Genomic DNA, 14,811 nt, shown 5'->3' with positions numbered 1-14,811 from the left:
GTTACCATCGGAGGGACGAGCGGGGGATTTAAACGAAGACACGGAAGGGGTCCAGTGCTTCCGTTTCGTTTGTCAGAAGCCATCTCCTGTGAAGACTGTGTTTGTTCCTAGTGTTCAGCTAGCCGTCCTGCTAGCCACCTCCTGTGAAGACTGTGTTTGTTCCTAGTGTTCAGCTAGCCGTCTTGCTAGCCACCTCCTGTGAAGACTGTGTTTGTTCCTAGTGTTCAGCTAGCCGTCCTGCTAGCCACCTCCTGTGAAGACTGTGTTTGTTCCTAGTGTTCAGCTAGCCGTCCTGCTAGCCACCTCCTGTGAAGACTGTGTTTCCTTCAGCTAGCCGTACTGCTAGGGCCTCTGGAGCCTGAGGTTCTTCTTAGAGCCATAAGCCGCCTCTACTAGTCCTTCCCTAAAGACTGTGTGCTGACTTCCAGCCAGGCCAGCCATCACCCCGCGGTTCCAGCAGTCCTGCTGGCCGCCTGCAGCTGAGGGCTCAACCCTCGGTGAACGGCGGTCGCCGCGGGTGAAGATTCGGGGTGCTCGGCTGTTCCCTGGGGCCTTGTGGGGCTCGGGGAGACTCGAGAGCTCACCCACCAAAGAGAAACATCAGAGACACGACAATTTTCATTATAGTGTTTGGAATATGTCCACTTTGAGAATCAGGTGCTCAACATTAAAAGTTTATATTTATTTACTTATTTATGGCATTTTATCCCACATTAAACATGAATTAAATTGGAACCTGGGATCATTTAATTTTTTTTTCCTGGAGACAGTAATGCATTGCCCCCCCCCCCCCCCCCCAGGCTCTCTCCCCGGCTATAGCCAGCTCTGCAATTTTGAGGGGAGGTGCACAGGTGGATGGGGGGGGGGTGCAGATGTGGACCGGGGAGAGAGCCTGTTGTTAAACATTTACCAGCACACCACTGTCTAGTGCCCACCCATCCAACCTGTTGGCCCACCCAAAAATTGACTTCTGGCTACGCCACTGGTTCGGGAGAATAGCGACTAGGGCAGATATGTGCAAATGTAAATTATTACCAATTAACATCAGTTATTGATTGTTAATGCCTTGTTAATTAATTTGCATGTTATTTTACTTACAGTAATCTGGCAGTGCTAGTATTACAAGGTGAGAGCATTATGTGTTGATTTTGTGATTTAATTTGCATGCACAGTCAAATTTGTGTGCACATATTTTGGCAACTTATATAGACTCTGGTGGACCAGAGTTTCTTTGGATTGCTTTGACCATTGTCCTTATGGCTTTGAATTGTTATCTACCATACATGTGGTATTGGTGTCTGATACCATTGCCTGTTCTTGTGTTTGATTTATTTTTACTATTTTTATGTTATACTGTGACATTATTGACTTTTGCACTGTTAAGCATCTTTCTGGGTAAAGGGGCCCTGCTTACTGTCAGAGTGATGCCTCCAAGCTGAGGTATTTTTGAGTTTGCTTTCTCCATTCCCCTCCCTACTTTTTTGTCCTAAATTGTGGCCTATTTAATAGATTTTTTCTGTTTGCCTTTTATATAGGCTGGTTTCTTTGAGAACCAAACCAATCAGTTGGGTTTTTTTACCTCCTCTTTTTCTCCTTTGCTTTTTTTTTTTCTTTTTAGACCCTCTCAATATATCTATTTTTTCTCTCTTTTCAAATATCTTCTTTTCCAGCAGAATTGTCCAGCTCTCTGTGCCCTTATCCAGAGTCATATCCATTCACACTCTGCACAGATTAAACAAGTTGAAAATGTACACTCTAATCATTGCACAATCACTGACAGAGTGTGTGGTTGGTATGTGAGTGTCTGAGTGGATGGAGCAGTTAACAATAGCAGGGAGATTATGAAGGGCTAGGGAGTGGAGGAGTGGCCTAGTGGTTAGTGCAGTGGATTTTGATCCTGGGGAACTGAGCTCAATTCCCACTGCAGCGCCTTGTGACTCTGGGCAAGTCACTTAACCCTCCATTGCCCCTGGTACAAAATAAGTACCTGAATATATGTAAACCACTTTGAATGTAGTTGCAAAAACTTCAGAAAGGTGATATATCAAGTCCCATTTCCCATTATAGGATAGGGAAATGGGGACTGACTAAATGTAGACATTTTGAGTGGCACATGAATGAGTGAGGTAATGATACATTATAAATGGCAAGGTGTCAAGTGGAGTGTATAATAATTTATGTTACAGGGAAGGAGGGGGTCAATGGATGGATTCAGTGGTTATGAATAGCAGAGTGAATGGATCAGGGTGTTATCAGACCCAGAGGGTCTAAGTGAGTGGGTGAGAGGGTGACAATCATAATAGGGCTGAGCAGATATAATATGACTAGTAGCAGAGGGATAAGAAAGGGAATGCATGGGTGGGGGGGTTGTGAGTACTGAGGAAGATGAAAGAATAGTGCTGTGAGCTGATTGAATGGAGGTAATGAGAGAGTGATCTGAGCCCACAGGAAGTAGGCATGGGGCAGCCCTCTGCTATCTATACCTGCTCTTTTTGTGTGGCACTCACTCCTCCATGGCCTATCCTGGTTTGGCAGAGGAGGCCACAGTTCCTTGTTTTCTGCAGTGTTTACTTCTCTGGTGACCTTTCCTTGGCTGGAAGGTGTCGCCTGCCACAGTGCTCAGTCATCTCAGGGACTATTCTTAAATCATTTTGAATATCAAGCCTTCTATATACAGGATCTTCAGTATGAGATCAAAACAAGTGCTATAGAGCACCAATAATCAGCTCACCTAATATTGTTGCAGGAATGGATGCATGAATTTATGATACTTCAGGAGTCAGATAGCACACCAGAATGAGAGAGAAATCTTCTTTATTTGCCAGCAAACAAAGTAGAACATCAGCATTAAGTCTCTTCTTCTCTTTCTCAGCTCTCTGTGTCTTTCTCTCAGCTCTCTGTGTCTTTCTCTCAGCTCTCTGTGTCTTTGTGGCTTCTGTCTCAGCTGCTTCTCTTCTTATGCTGTCTTCTCCTTCTTCTGTCTGTTCCTTCTGTCCTTCTCTCTCTTCTGAGCTCCTTCTGACGTAACCTGCTTCTTCTCCCACTTAAATACAGTTCTATCTAGCCTAGCCTAGCCCCCTTACTCTCCAATTGGTTAAGGAATAGATTGATTACCTTGCCTCAACCAATCAGCTCCATACAAATATCAGTTACATAGGTTCCAGACATCCTAAACTGACCTGTGACCTGGGGCCCCTTACACCAGACATTTGGTCTCCAGAACTCCTGCATGTTATTATGATTGATTTCTCATATTCCTAGTACTAACTGCTAACTAAACTCTGGCATTCATTAAAGGGGTCAAGGGCCAATCTTACTTAATGGCATACGGCTATGGTCTGTTATTACTTTCAGGAGGCCATTTCTACATTTTACCTATAATTAATCAAGGAGAAGAGAGCTGACTAGTTCTGACCTTTTTCACCTATCAGCTTCCTTCACAGAACTAGCTAAGACCACAGAAAACTCAAAACACATGTTGGCCTCTTCACTGCAGCCCTACTCAGAACGTCAGACAGAGAGTTGAACAAACATTCCACACAGAATTATTAATTTACACAGAATACAGCATATTCTAAAGTAAGCATCCTTATAAGACATATTCTACATACTTATAATGGTCTATATATCTAAGCTATCTCCTTATAACAAAATCTACATATCAAGAACTTCTGAAATTATTTCAGCTTATTCTACAATATGTCATATGTCTGGCTCATGCCTGCTTACAAAACTACAGTATGCCTAATAGTATACAGATGTGCCAGCTAGCATTCATCATTCACCAGGGTGAAAGAAATTCCTGTCTCTGACCTTTCTAACCCAGCCCGGCAAACTAGACTTCTAGTAATTTGAACCAGCCTGCATTCCTTTACCTGCAGGACTGAAGAGAATTCAAACTTCAAGCTTTTAATATCATTTCTTATGTATATATAATTATGCCCATGACTGCCTCATTCCCCCCTTTGAGACTAAAATCAGCTTATGCAGAGATAAGTCTCACATCTCAAACTCTGGAGATTATAGTGATCCTAACTGGGAATAGACTTGTGAATCACCATTACCTTACTTGTTAAGGTCCGACGGCATACTGCCGAAGCACTTGAGGCCAAGAAACAAAACAACAACCCTGCTAAAACTAAGACTATTAGGGAAATGAACAAGGGACGTATCCAGGAGGTCAATGACCACCACCAGAAGGTAAGGTCTAATCCTCCTCGGTAATCCTCCACATTAAGGCTAGCCAACTGTAGGACTTTATCCATGGCATGCCTAACTACATGCGTCCTATTTATGACAATAGTACAGCACTCTGAAGAATTTAACACTGTGCAGAGACCACCCTGGGCTGCAAAGAGGTAGTCAAGACCCATACGATTATACCGAGAAACTATACTTAATTCATTAATTTGATCCTGCAATGCATTGACTACCACGTTCAGCTCATGAACTAAAACATGAAGTAGGGACTGAAGTCTCCGAGTAGCCATACCTAGTTCAGTAATACCCGCTACCGGGCCCCCAATTGGAATCCAGGCCGTGGCAGAAAGGGCTACAAGTCTCTTTTTAGTCAGAGGATAAGTAGAATTAATATACTGGAGGGCTAATTCAATCGCCTCATCCTCTGTGGCAACGGAGGAGGGTAAGGACAAAGCCTCTCGCTTAGAGCGGTGCGGGGATGGTGGTTTGAGAAGAGGAATAACTTTAGGAAAATAATTCAAGGTTACCAATACACAAAAATCATATGTAGGGGGAAGAATCATGTGGAGGACATTATCACAGAGCCAGTAATGACCAAGGAGAGGGTGAGGAAAGTTCCCAATAAATGTTGGCTCAGGCTGGACAAGGTACTTAGGGTGCCCATAATGCGAGCCCCTATCCCAGGGGGAACGAAGACGAAATGGAGACTTTGCACACCATAGGTGCCAATCCCCAATTGTGACAGGCTGCTCATTTGTTAGTAACTCTTCATACCCCGGGGACTTATGAAAGTAGAAAATAAGCTTGGACGCTATAGTCCTCTCAGTGGTACGCTTAGGAGCCAGATAATCACCTGGGTCATAATCTGCAGGTACGGTAGTAGGGCACATAGGAGTACCTGGAGAAACTACCCACACAGATTCTCCTTTTTCTGGGAGAACATTAGTATAGTTACAGGGAATGGGAAGAACAGTTGAGATGTTTCTTGTTAAACAAAACACTCCAGAAGCTGGATAGGGAGACGTAAAAACTGGCCTTAGAGAAGATTCAGAGGGGGAGGTAGCATTATAAAAGGACCACCAAGTATAATCCTGGCTCCAAGGGCCTGAACTCGAAAAATAGGGAGGTATAAGAGCTGGGAGCTGCACAGGGACAGGTACAGCTGGGACATCTGTAGTATAAGGAGAAAATCGGGAACACACAATACAAGGGGAAGTAATCTTTGCCTGGCTAATTAGTTCCTGGACAGAGTGTAACCAAAGGTTGGAGCGAGTTGGGGTATTAGGAACAAGGAGGCAAGGAGTAGAAAACAACAAAAGCATCCAAACTACTAACATTTTCTTTCTTCCTAATCTAAAACAAATACAGCAAACTAATTAAGCAATAATATTTCAACAGTCTGTGCTAATCACAGATTACTCTAATATAGTGTTCTCAGTCTTTGAGTTCTTATACCAGTTGGGATAGACCCTCAACTGACAAGGATCAAGCTCTCAAATTCCAAGAAAGCCAGAATCTGGGCAAGAAAGAGTCTCAGTATGAAGCCGAAGTTCAGCCGCTCCTGCAGTATGCAGTTGACCCTTCTTTTCAGCTAGTAGATTCTTTGGTTCGGGTCAAGCGCAACTTCAATGGCTCCGCTGGATCACTTTCTGCTCTCCACTGTCTAGGCTCCGTCTGATCCGTGCTGGGCTCAGTCTGGTCAGCAGACTTAATTCGAGACCAATGGACCCATGGAGTTATCCCTGCGACCTTCACAGCTGTAGGGGTAGAAAGCAAAACAGTAAAAGGTCCTTTCCACCGGGGCCCCAAAGGCTGGAGCCTCCAGTCTTTCACCCAAACTCTATCCCCTGGCAGGAAGGAATGTACCTGAGCCTGGAAGGGGACAGGGTTTATTTCTCTCACATAAGACTGAAGCTCAGAAATTATCTTACCCAGGAGGGCTACCTGCTCCTGCACCTGGGCAGACCCTAAAATCCCTATGTCTCCCTTAATTCCCTGTAAAATGGCTGGGGGCTTCCCATACACAATTTCAAAGGGAGAGAGGGCTGTTCCTCTAGTTGGGGTGCATCGGAGGCGAAAGAGGGCTAGTGGCAATGCCTGTGGCCATTTCAATTGGGTTTCCTGACAAATCTTTGCTAGGCTATTTTTCAAGGTTCTGTTTGCCCGCTCAACCTGCCCTGAACTCTGGGGACGATAGGCACAATGCAATTTCCAGGTAATGCGCAATGCGCGGGACAGGGCCTGAAGTGTAGCTTCAACAAAGGCGGGCCCATTATCTGAACCTATGGCAAGGGGCAGTCCATACCTGGGGATGACATCCCTAAGGAGAGCTCGAGCTACTTCTGTGGCTTTCTCAGTGACTGTAGGATATGCTTCCACCCACCCAGAAAAGGTACAAACCATAACTAAGAGGTATCGGAACCTACCACTCCTGGGCATTTCTGTGAAGTCTATAACTAGGGACTCAAAGGGTGTTAGTCCTCTAGACTGAACTCCTGGTGGAATACGGGGTCCCTGACGAGCATTATTCTGGGCACAGAGAGTACATCGGGCAGAGGCAGTGGCAACCAGACTATCCAATCCTTCCAGCACCACTACTCGATTGAGTAGGCGGGCTAGTGCTGTTTTCCCTAAGTGTGATAGGTCATGAGCTTGAGACACTACAGGCCAAGCTAGATGGCGTGGCACCAGAACTCTGGTATCAGGGAGATGTAACCAGCCATCAGGTCTCCTTACTGCACCTTCCTCTTGAGCCCATTTCTCTTCCATTTGGGTATACATAGGCGTCCATTCTTGCAGTCGAATCTGGAACAGGGGAGTCACAGTACTTGCTGGGGGTCCTCGAGCAGCTTCTTTGGCCACCCGATCAGCATGGCGGTTCCCTCGGGCCACTGGAGTATCTACCCTTTGGTGTCCCCTACAGTGAATGACAGCTACCTTCTTGGGGGCCCAAACAGCCTCTAGCAGCTGAAGTATTTCGGGTCCATACTTAACAGGTTGGCCTGCAGCATTTATGAGCCCCTTTTCCTTATACAAAGCTCCATGAGCATGTAGGGTTGTGAAGGCATACTTAGAATCAGTATAAATATTGGTTACCAGTCCTGCTGCTAGCTCCAGAGCTCGTATGAGGGCCACAAGTTCTGCTTTCTGGGCTGAAGTTCCTTGGGGCAGGGCTCTCGCTTCTATCACCTTGTCCTCTGTCACCACAGCATAGCCTGCCAATCGCTTGGAGTTCTCCACATAACTGCTTCCATCTGTAAAATAAATTACATCTGGGTCCCTCCACGGAACATCTTTAAGATCTGGTCGACTGGAGTACACTTCATCCATAGTTTGGATACAGTCATGATCCGGTGGTCCCTCAGATGCTGGCAAAAGAGTGGCAGGATTAAATGTAGCCACTGTTTCCAGGTGTATCCGTGGATTCTCACACAAGCTAGCTTGGTACTTAACCATGCGGTTATTTGTAAACCAGTGGTTGCCCTTATACTCCATGAGGGTGAGAACTGCATGGGGGACTTTAACAACCAGTTCTTGCCCCAAGGTCAACTTATCAGCTTCCTGGACCAGTAAGGCTGTTGCTGCAATGGCCCTCATACAGGCTGGCCATCCTTTAGCCACTCCATCCAGCTGTTTAGACAGGTATGCAACAGGCCTCTGCCAGGATCCCATCATCTGGGTCAGCACACCCAGAGCAACCCCCTGTCGCTCATGGACATACAATGAGAAAGGTTTCTCCACATCAGGAAGGCCTAACGCAGGGGCTTGGAGTAGGGCTTTCTTTATGGCAATGAAGGATTGTTGAGCTGTAGGTCCCCATTCAAATGGTTCCTTTTCACCCCCCTTTGTGGCTTGGTAAAGGGGTTTCGCCATCAGTGCAAAATTTGGAATCCAAATTCTGCAGAATCCAGCTGCTCCCAGGAATTCCCTAACTTCCCTTCTGGACTTGGGTTGGGGAATTGCAGCTACCGCTTGCTTCCTACTAGCATCCAGTCTCCGACTTCCCTGGGAAATGCAAAAGCCCAAATACTTCACTTCTGACTGACAGAGTTGGGCCTTTGAGCGTGAGACCTTATAGCCTGCATCCAAGAGTAGCTCCAGCAATTCTCTAGTAGCCTCAAAACACTCTTCCTGGGTCACTGCTGCAATCAGGAGGTCATCTACATACTGGAGTAAAACTCGCCTGGAAGGCTCAGATTTAAAAGTCTTAAGGTCTTGCCCTAGGGCAGTCCCAAAAATGGTGGGGGAGTTCTTGAACCCCTGTGGCAGGCGAGTCCATGTATACTGAAGCTTCCTTCCTGTTACTGGGTTTTCCCATTGAAAGGCAAAAAGCAATTGACTAGCGGGGGCCACCCGAATACAAAAGAAGGCATCTTTTAGGTCTAGGGTCGTGAAATGGGTAGCTCCAGAAGGTATCAATCCTAGCAGGACATATGGATTAGGCACTACAGGGTGTAATGAAATAGTGGATTTGTTAACCACTCGTAAGTCTTGGACTGGCCGGTAGTCCTCAGTCCCTGGCTTCTGAACTGGCAACAATGGCGTATTCCATGGAGACTGGCAAGGTCGAATAATTCCATGGGATAACAGACGATTCAGATGTGCTTGAATCCCTTCCAGAGCCTTTCTGGGAATTGGTTATTGACGAAGATGGATTGGCCGGGCACTTGGAAGTAAATCTACATGTACAGGAGGAATATTTCGGGCCAACCCTGGGGGATTATCTTCTGCCCATACCCCACTAACCTGAAAGCTGTCTGCCAGGGGTAGGTCAACTTGGCTATGTGACTGATGCAGCCGCCATTCTTCCTCAAGGGGGCAGCAGAAACTCAATATACCCTTAGGGCTGGATGCTGGGGGCCGAAAGTAGACTGAAGTCTGGCCATCAGAGTCAAAGGAAATTTGGGCCCTAAGCTTGGACAGCAGGTCTCGACCTAACAAAGGGATTGGACAGTCTGGCATATACAGGAATTCATGAGTGACTATGTGTGAGCCTAATTGGCATCTACGGGTTGTCAGAAAGGGCCTCCGGTTCTGCACCCCCGTGGCACCCACCACTCGGACAGTTTTTCCAGACACAGGCGCTAATCGCTCCGTCACAACAGAATGTTCAGCTCCTGTATCAATCATGAATGGAATTGAGCAGCTCCCTATAGTTAACTTGACCATAGGTTCCTGGGAGCCCAGTTTGTAGGAACCCGGTCTGTCCTATTCATCCCATTCTGCCATCTCGGCTATCCCGATGATGTCAGATTCAGGAGGCTCATATCTTCCCTCTCGAACTCGGCCTCGGCTTCCTTGATCTCCTGGTCCCCTTCTCAGTCCCTGGCGCCTCTGGGGGCATTCATCTTTCCAGTGCCCTCTTTCCTTACAATAGGCACACTGATCCCTCTCCAATCTTGGTCTGGGATTCTCCCCCCTTGGCCGGGATTGATTGAAGGAATCTCGGGGCCTGGCTGGTGGTCCGGGGTCCCACTTTGGCTTCCCATTAGCTAGAGGTCGACCTCGGTTAAGGGTGGAATTAGTAATGGCTGCCGCTAAAAGGTCGGCCTTCTTCTGCATCTTCCGGTCAGCCTCTCGGCGCACCTCCTGATCTCTATTAATGAAAACCTTGGTTGCGATCTCAATTAGCTGGGTGGTATTCATCCCTGCGAATCCCTCCTGACGCTGCAACTTCTTCCGGATATCTGGCATACTCTGGGCCACCAATGCACTATTCACCATTCTCTGGTTTTCTTGGGCTTCAGGGTCAAATGGGGTGTATGTTCTGTAGGCTTCAATTAGTCGCTCTAGAAAGGCCCCAGGGGATTCAGTTGCCCCTTGGAGAATTTCAGAGACCTTTGCCAGATTAATGGGCCTCTTTATGCCTTTCCTCATACCTTCCAGTAAGTCCCGGCGATAGCCAGACAACAGTTCATAGTGCTGCCCATCATTTGGATCCCAAACTGGAGCTGCGCGAGGAAACCGAGCTCTAACCCACCCCTCTGGGTCCTGTGTCCCCCCGGGGACACGCTCTCGCGTGATGGCCTCAGCATTTTGCAAAATCTTCCGCCTCTCCTCAGTTGTGAAGAGGGTCAGGAGAAGTTGTTGACAATCAGTCCAGGTTGGGTTATGGGTGGCCATAATGCTAGTCACTAGGTCCACCACTGCCTGAGGCTTTTCAGTATAAGAGGGGTAATGCGTCTTCCAATTCAGGAGATCGGTGGTTGTGAAGGGTACATACTGGTAGGCCTGTGCCTGTATAACCTGACCCTGATTATTAGGATCCGGTCGAGTGGTAGTTACCTGACGGAGTGGCAGAACTCTCGAGGAGGTGGGAATGGAATCTGAGGTAGAGCTAGGAGCTACCCTCCTATCATGCTCAAAAGTGATTGCAGCAGGTCTAACCCATTCAGTGAAGGTATGTTGAACCCCTGAGGGATGGGGAGGGGTACTCATAGACTGAGAGGTGGTCACAGGTGAGTCAGTCCATTGAAAGGGATGCCGGGCCCCTGATGAGTGGGTAGGGGTACTAGAGGGAGAGGCTGGGCTGTCGGGAGTTGAGGAGTCAGGGGGTGCAGCCCAAAGTGGGTCTTCGGAGGTTAACAGGGGAGGATGTGGCACAGAAGGGTAGAGGCCAGGTGAAAAGTCCAACCTAGGATGTGGTGGGGTTTGCACAGAAGAGGAACTATCCGGAGAAGCCTGTGCTGGAGAAGCTTGGGCTGGACGGCGTGGATCTCTGGGGGTAGCACGGAACCCCAACAATGGGCCATAAGGTGGAGGCTCAATATCTGAGGGGTCATCAGAGAGTATGGGTTTCTCGGACAGGGTAGGGGCGGAAGCCACCGATTGGGTGGTAGGCTTCCTGGGGCTCTTTCCCTCTTCTAGTTTAGATTTTCTAATCTTTCTTTGAGCACGGCCTAACATGAATTTTACTGGGGATCCCATATAAGTTTTCAACCAAGAGGGAGGGTCAGTCACAAGGCTATCCCAGGAATCTATATAAGGGAGTTGTTCAGAATATTCTGGTTCTCCTACAACTATGCTGTAGACCTTCCGGATTACTTCAATATCTAAGCTGCCACTAGGGGGCCACCCCACTCCCATAGATGGCCACTCAACTTCACACAAGGTTCTTAGAGTACTTGAGCTTAAAGTCTGTCCATAATCATTAATTAAAAATCCTTTCTTGAAGTTCTTAAGCATACAGTCTAGGGGAGTATCAATTTGTCTAGACGATTTCCCTCCCATAATGCTTACAGTTACAACACACAAAAGGGAGGGAGTTTTTGAAAGTGCAGTAAGGGGTCCGCACTCTCGAGACACTAGGTAGACAGACAGCAATCGCTTCCTTCCGTCACTGGCCAATTGAACTCGCGTTAATTGGAAACGCAGTTATAAGAAGTCCGCACTCATTTAGCATTCACGCATCACACATTCATTCAATACAAAAAATCCCACCCAACAATTTCAAATTTCTCAGATACAGATAAGCTCAAGCGTTTTCGCTTCTAGTCCCCACAACTAGAAGGTACTAGGGCCTTCGCTGAGAGTTGATCAGGCTCTCCTTCCCTCAATGTTTGAGGGGCTGGTTTACAATTTCCTAGCTAGGACTACAATACAGAATACAGAATACATACCCGGCGAATGTTCTCCAGTCAGTTGGGTGCTGGATTAATGCAGGATTCATCCCACCGCTGCCACCAAGAATTGTTGCAGGAATTGAGATAGGAATTTGTGATACTTCAGGAGTCAGATAGCACACCAGAATGAGAGAGAAATCTTCTTTATTTGCCAGCAAACAAAGTAGAACATCAGCATTAAGTCTCTTCTTCTCTTTCTCAGCTCTCTGTGTCTTTCTCTCAGCTCTCTGTGTCTTTCTCTCAGCTCTCTGTGTCTTTGTGGCTTCTGTCTCAGCTGCTTCTCTTCTTATGCTGTCTTCTCCTTCTTCTGTCTGTTCCTTCTGTCCTTCTCTCTCTTCTGAGCTCCTTCTGACGTAACCTGCTTCTTCTCCCACTTAAATACAGTTCTATCTAGCCTAGCCTAGCCCCCTTACTCTCCAATTGGTTAAGGAATAGATTGATTACCTTGCCTCAACCAATCAGCTCCATACAAATATCAGTTACATAGGTTCCAGACATCCTAAACTGACCTGTGACCTGGGGCCCCTTACACCAGACATTTGGTCTCCAGAACTCCTGCATGTTATTATGATTGATTTCTCATATTCCTAGTACTAACTGCTAACTAAACTCTGGCATTCATTAAAGGGGTCAAGGGCCAATCTTACTTAATGGCATACGGCTATGGTCTGTTATTACTTTCAGGAGGCCATTTCTACATTTTACCTATAATTAATCAAGGAGAAGAGAGCTGACTAGTTCTGACCTTTTTCACCTATCAGCTTCCTTCACAGAACTAGCTAAGACCACAGAAAACTCAAAACACATGTTGGCCTCTTCACTGCAGCCCTACTCAGAACGTCAGACAGAGAGTTGAACAAACATTCCACACAGAATTATTAATTTACACAGAATACAGCATATTCTAAAGTAAGCATCCTTATAAGACATATTCTACATACTTATAATGGTCTATATATCTAAGCTATCTCCTTATAACAAAATCTACATATCAAGAACTTCTGAAATTATTTCAGCTTATTCTACAATATGTCATATGTCTGGCTCATGCCTGCTTACAAAACTACAGTATGCCTAATAGTATACAGATGTGCCAGCTAGCATTCATCATTCACCAGGGTGAAAGAAATTCCTGTCTCTGACCTTTCTAACCCAGCCCGGCAAACTAGACTTCTAGTAATCTGAACCAGCCTGCATTCCTTTACCTGCAGGACTGAAGAGAATTCAAACTTCAAGCTTTTAATATCATTTCTTATGTATATATAATTATGCCCATGGCTGCCTCAATATCAATCACTGGATCCATCATCCGCACCACTGTCAAATACCAACTGTGTTATATTACAATCTGCCAGTTGTTCAGAAAAGTTAATTCAAAATTGTGTCAAAAATCTAACAAAATGTATCAAAAAACAGGATCCCACACTTTAGTCATGATGAGAACCAACAATTTTATAATATATGGATCAATAATGCTCTCTAATCTGAGTACAACACACAAGGTTTTTTACCCCAAACCAAACAGCCCCACTCTTAATCAATAATTGAGTACTCAACATTTATCCATTGGCTGAATGATATGGGCTAACTCTTGGACAATGGGAAAGTTTGTGAATCCAACACAGCACCGGTTTCATATCATAATACACCAGGGACTGGCATCTCCCAATCAAGCACTTCACATGAACAGGGCCAAATCTCATCATGGCACCTCCAAATTACCCTACATACAAGTGCTTGCAGTGACAAGAATGCAGAATTTTGGGCAGAGGGCAGATGGAGTCATGATTTTCGCACAAGGTAAATATACATGACTGGTATAGCTACTATTTCTGCAGTTGTTGTGGAGAATATTATAATGACACCTAGCTACATATGTGTCATTATAAATATATTTAAAATAGGCATCCTCTTGACATCCCAACCTAGGCATCCTGTTGTAAATTTACTCTCTAAAAAGGTATTTTCATTCTAAATACTGTCCTCCAGATATTCAAAAGCATTTAACCAGCCAGAATCGGCACCTGGTTGATTAAATGCACCATAACCAGCTATCTGCAAATCTTCAGCGGGACATGGCCAGCCATGACCCACTGAAAATTTGTGGTTAGCAGCTAGCAGAGATCCTGTTATATCACGTGATATAACCGGCTCTCCGCCAATTTTCAGCGCAAGTTTGGTGGCCATATTTGGCTGCATAAATACCAGACCGATTTTTGGCTGGTTCAAAATTAACTGGCCAGCGCCGAATATTGGTTTGGCCAGTTAAGTTCAAACTGGGCCCAAAATAAACCAGTTATTCAAAGCTAGTCACTGTAAATGGCCTGGCCTTGAATATCTGGGCTAAGCGCCAACCTCAGGAGTTAGCCAGGTTAACTCCCACAGTCTGAATATTGGGCCCAATGTTTTATTGGCCGTAAGGTAGCTGTATTCCTTGGCCTCTATAAGACTATGCAACAAAGACAAAACTAGTTTTTAAGCAAGCAGCAAGAGATTGTGTCTTTTGGAGTAAACTTCACACTACAGTACATATCCGTAGCAAATATGACATAAATTTAGAATGAAATTTGTTTTTTGTGAGCCAGGATAACAGCAAACCTTTTTGGAGCATGGGCTACTAGACCCAATTCTCTAGTAGTCAGTGTTGACCACAACTAGCTATCAAAGATTATGATTAAACTGCAGACTCTGCAAGACCTCTCTATACCTTAAATATTTCTGATATATGGAAAGATTGCTCTTTAGCTTGTTTTGTTTCCTTTTAGAGATCTAAGATACATGTTTTCAATTTGTAGGTTATGAGGACATTTATGTTTTTCCTTAAGTGTGATCTTTTTAGGATAACATGACATTTATTAGGTGTATGCTTAATGATACAGTACTTGTAACTGATAAAATTAAATACAAAATAAAACAATATGGGAAAAGGATCCAGGATGGCGCCTACTTGATTGGTTATGTGCAGCTGTGTTTGGGACCATTCTTTTTC

This window comes from Microcaecilia unicolor, chromosome 9 (assembly GCF_901765095.1).
Source record: "Microcaecilia unicolor chromosome 9, aMicUni1.1, whole genome shotgun sequence".
Lineage (NCBI taxonomy): Eukaryota > Metazoa > Chordata > Amphibia > Gymnophiona > Siphonopidae > Microcaecilia > Microcaecilia unicolor.
The sequence above is the reverse complement of the archived record's forward strand: the minus strand, read 5'-3'. Positions refer to the sequence as shown.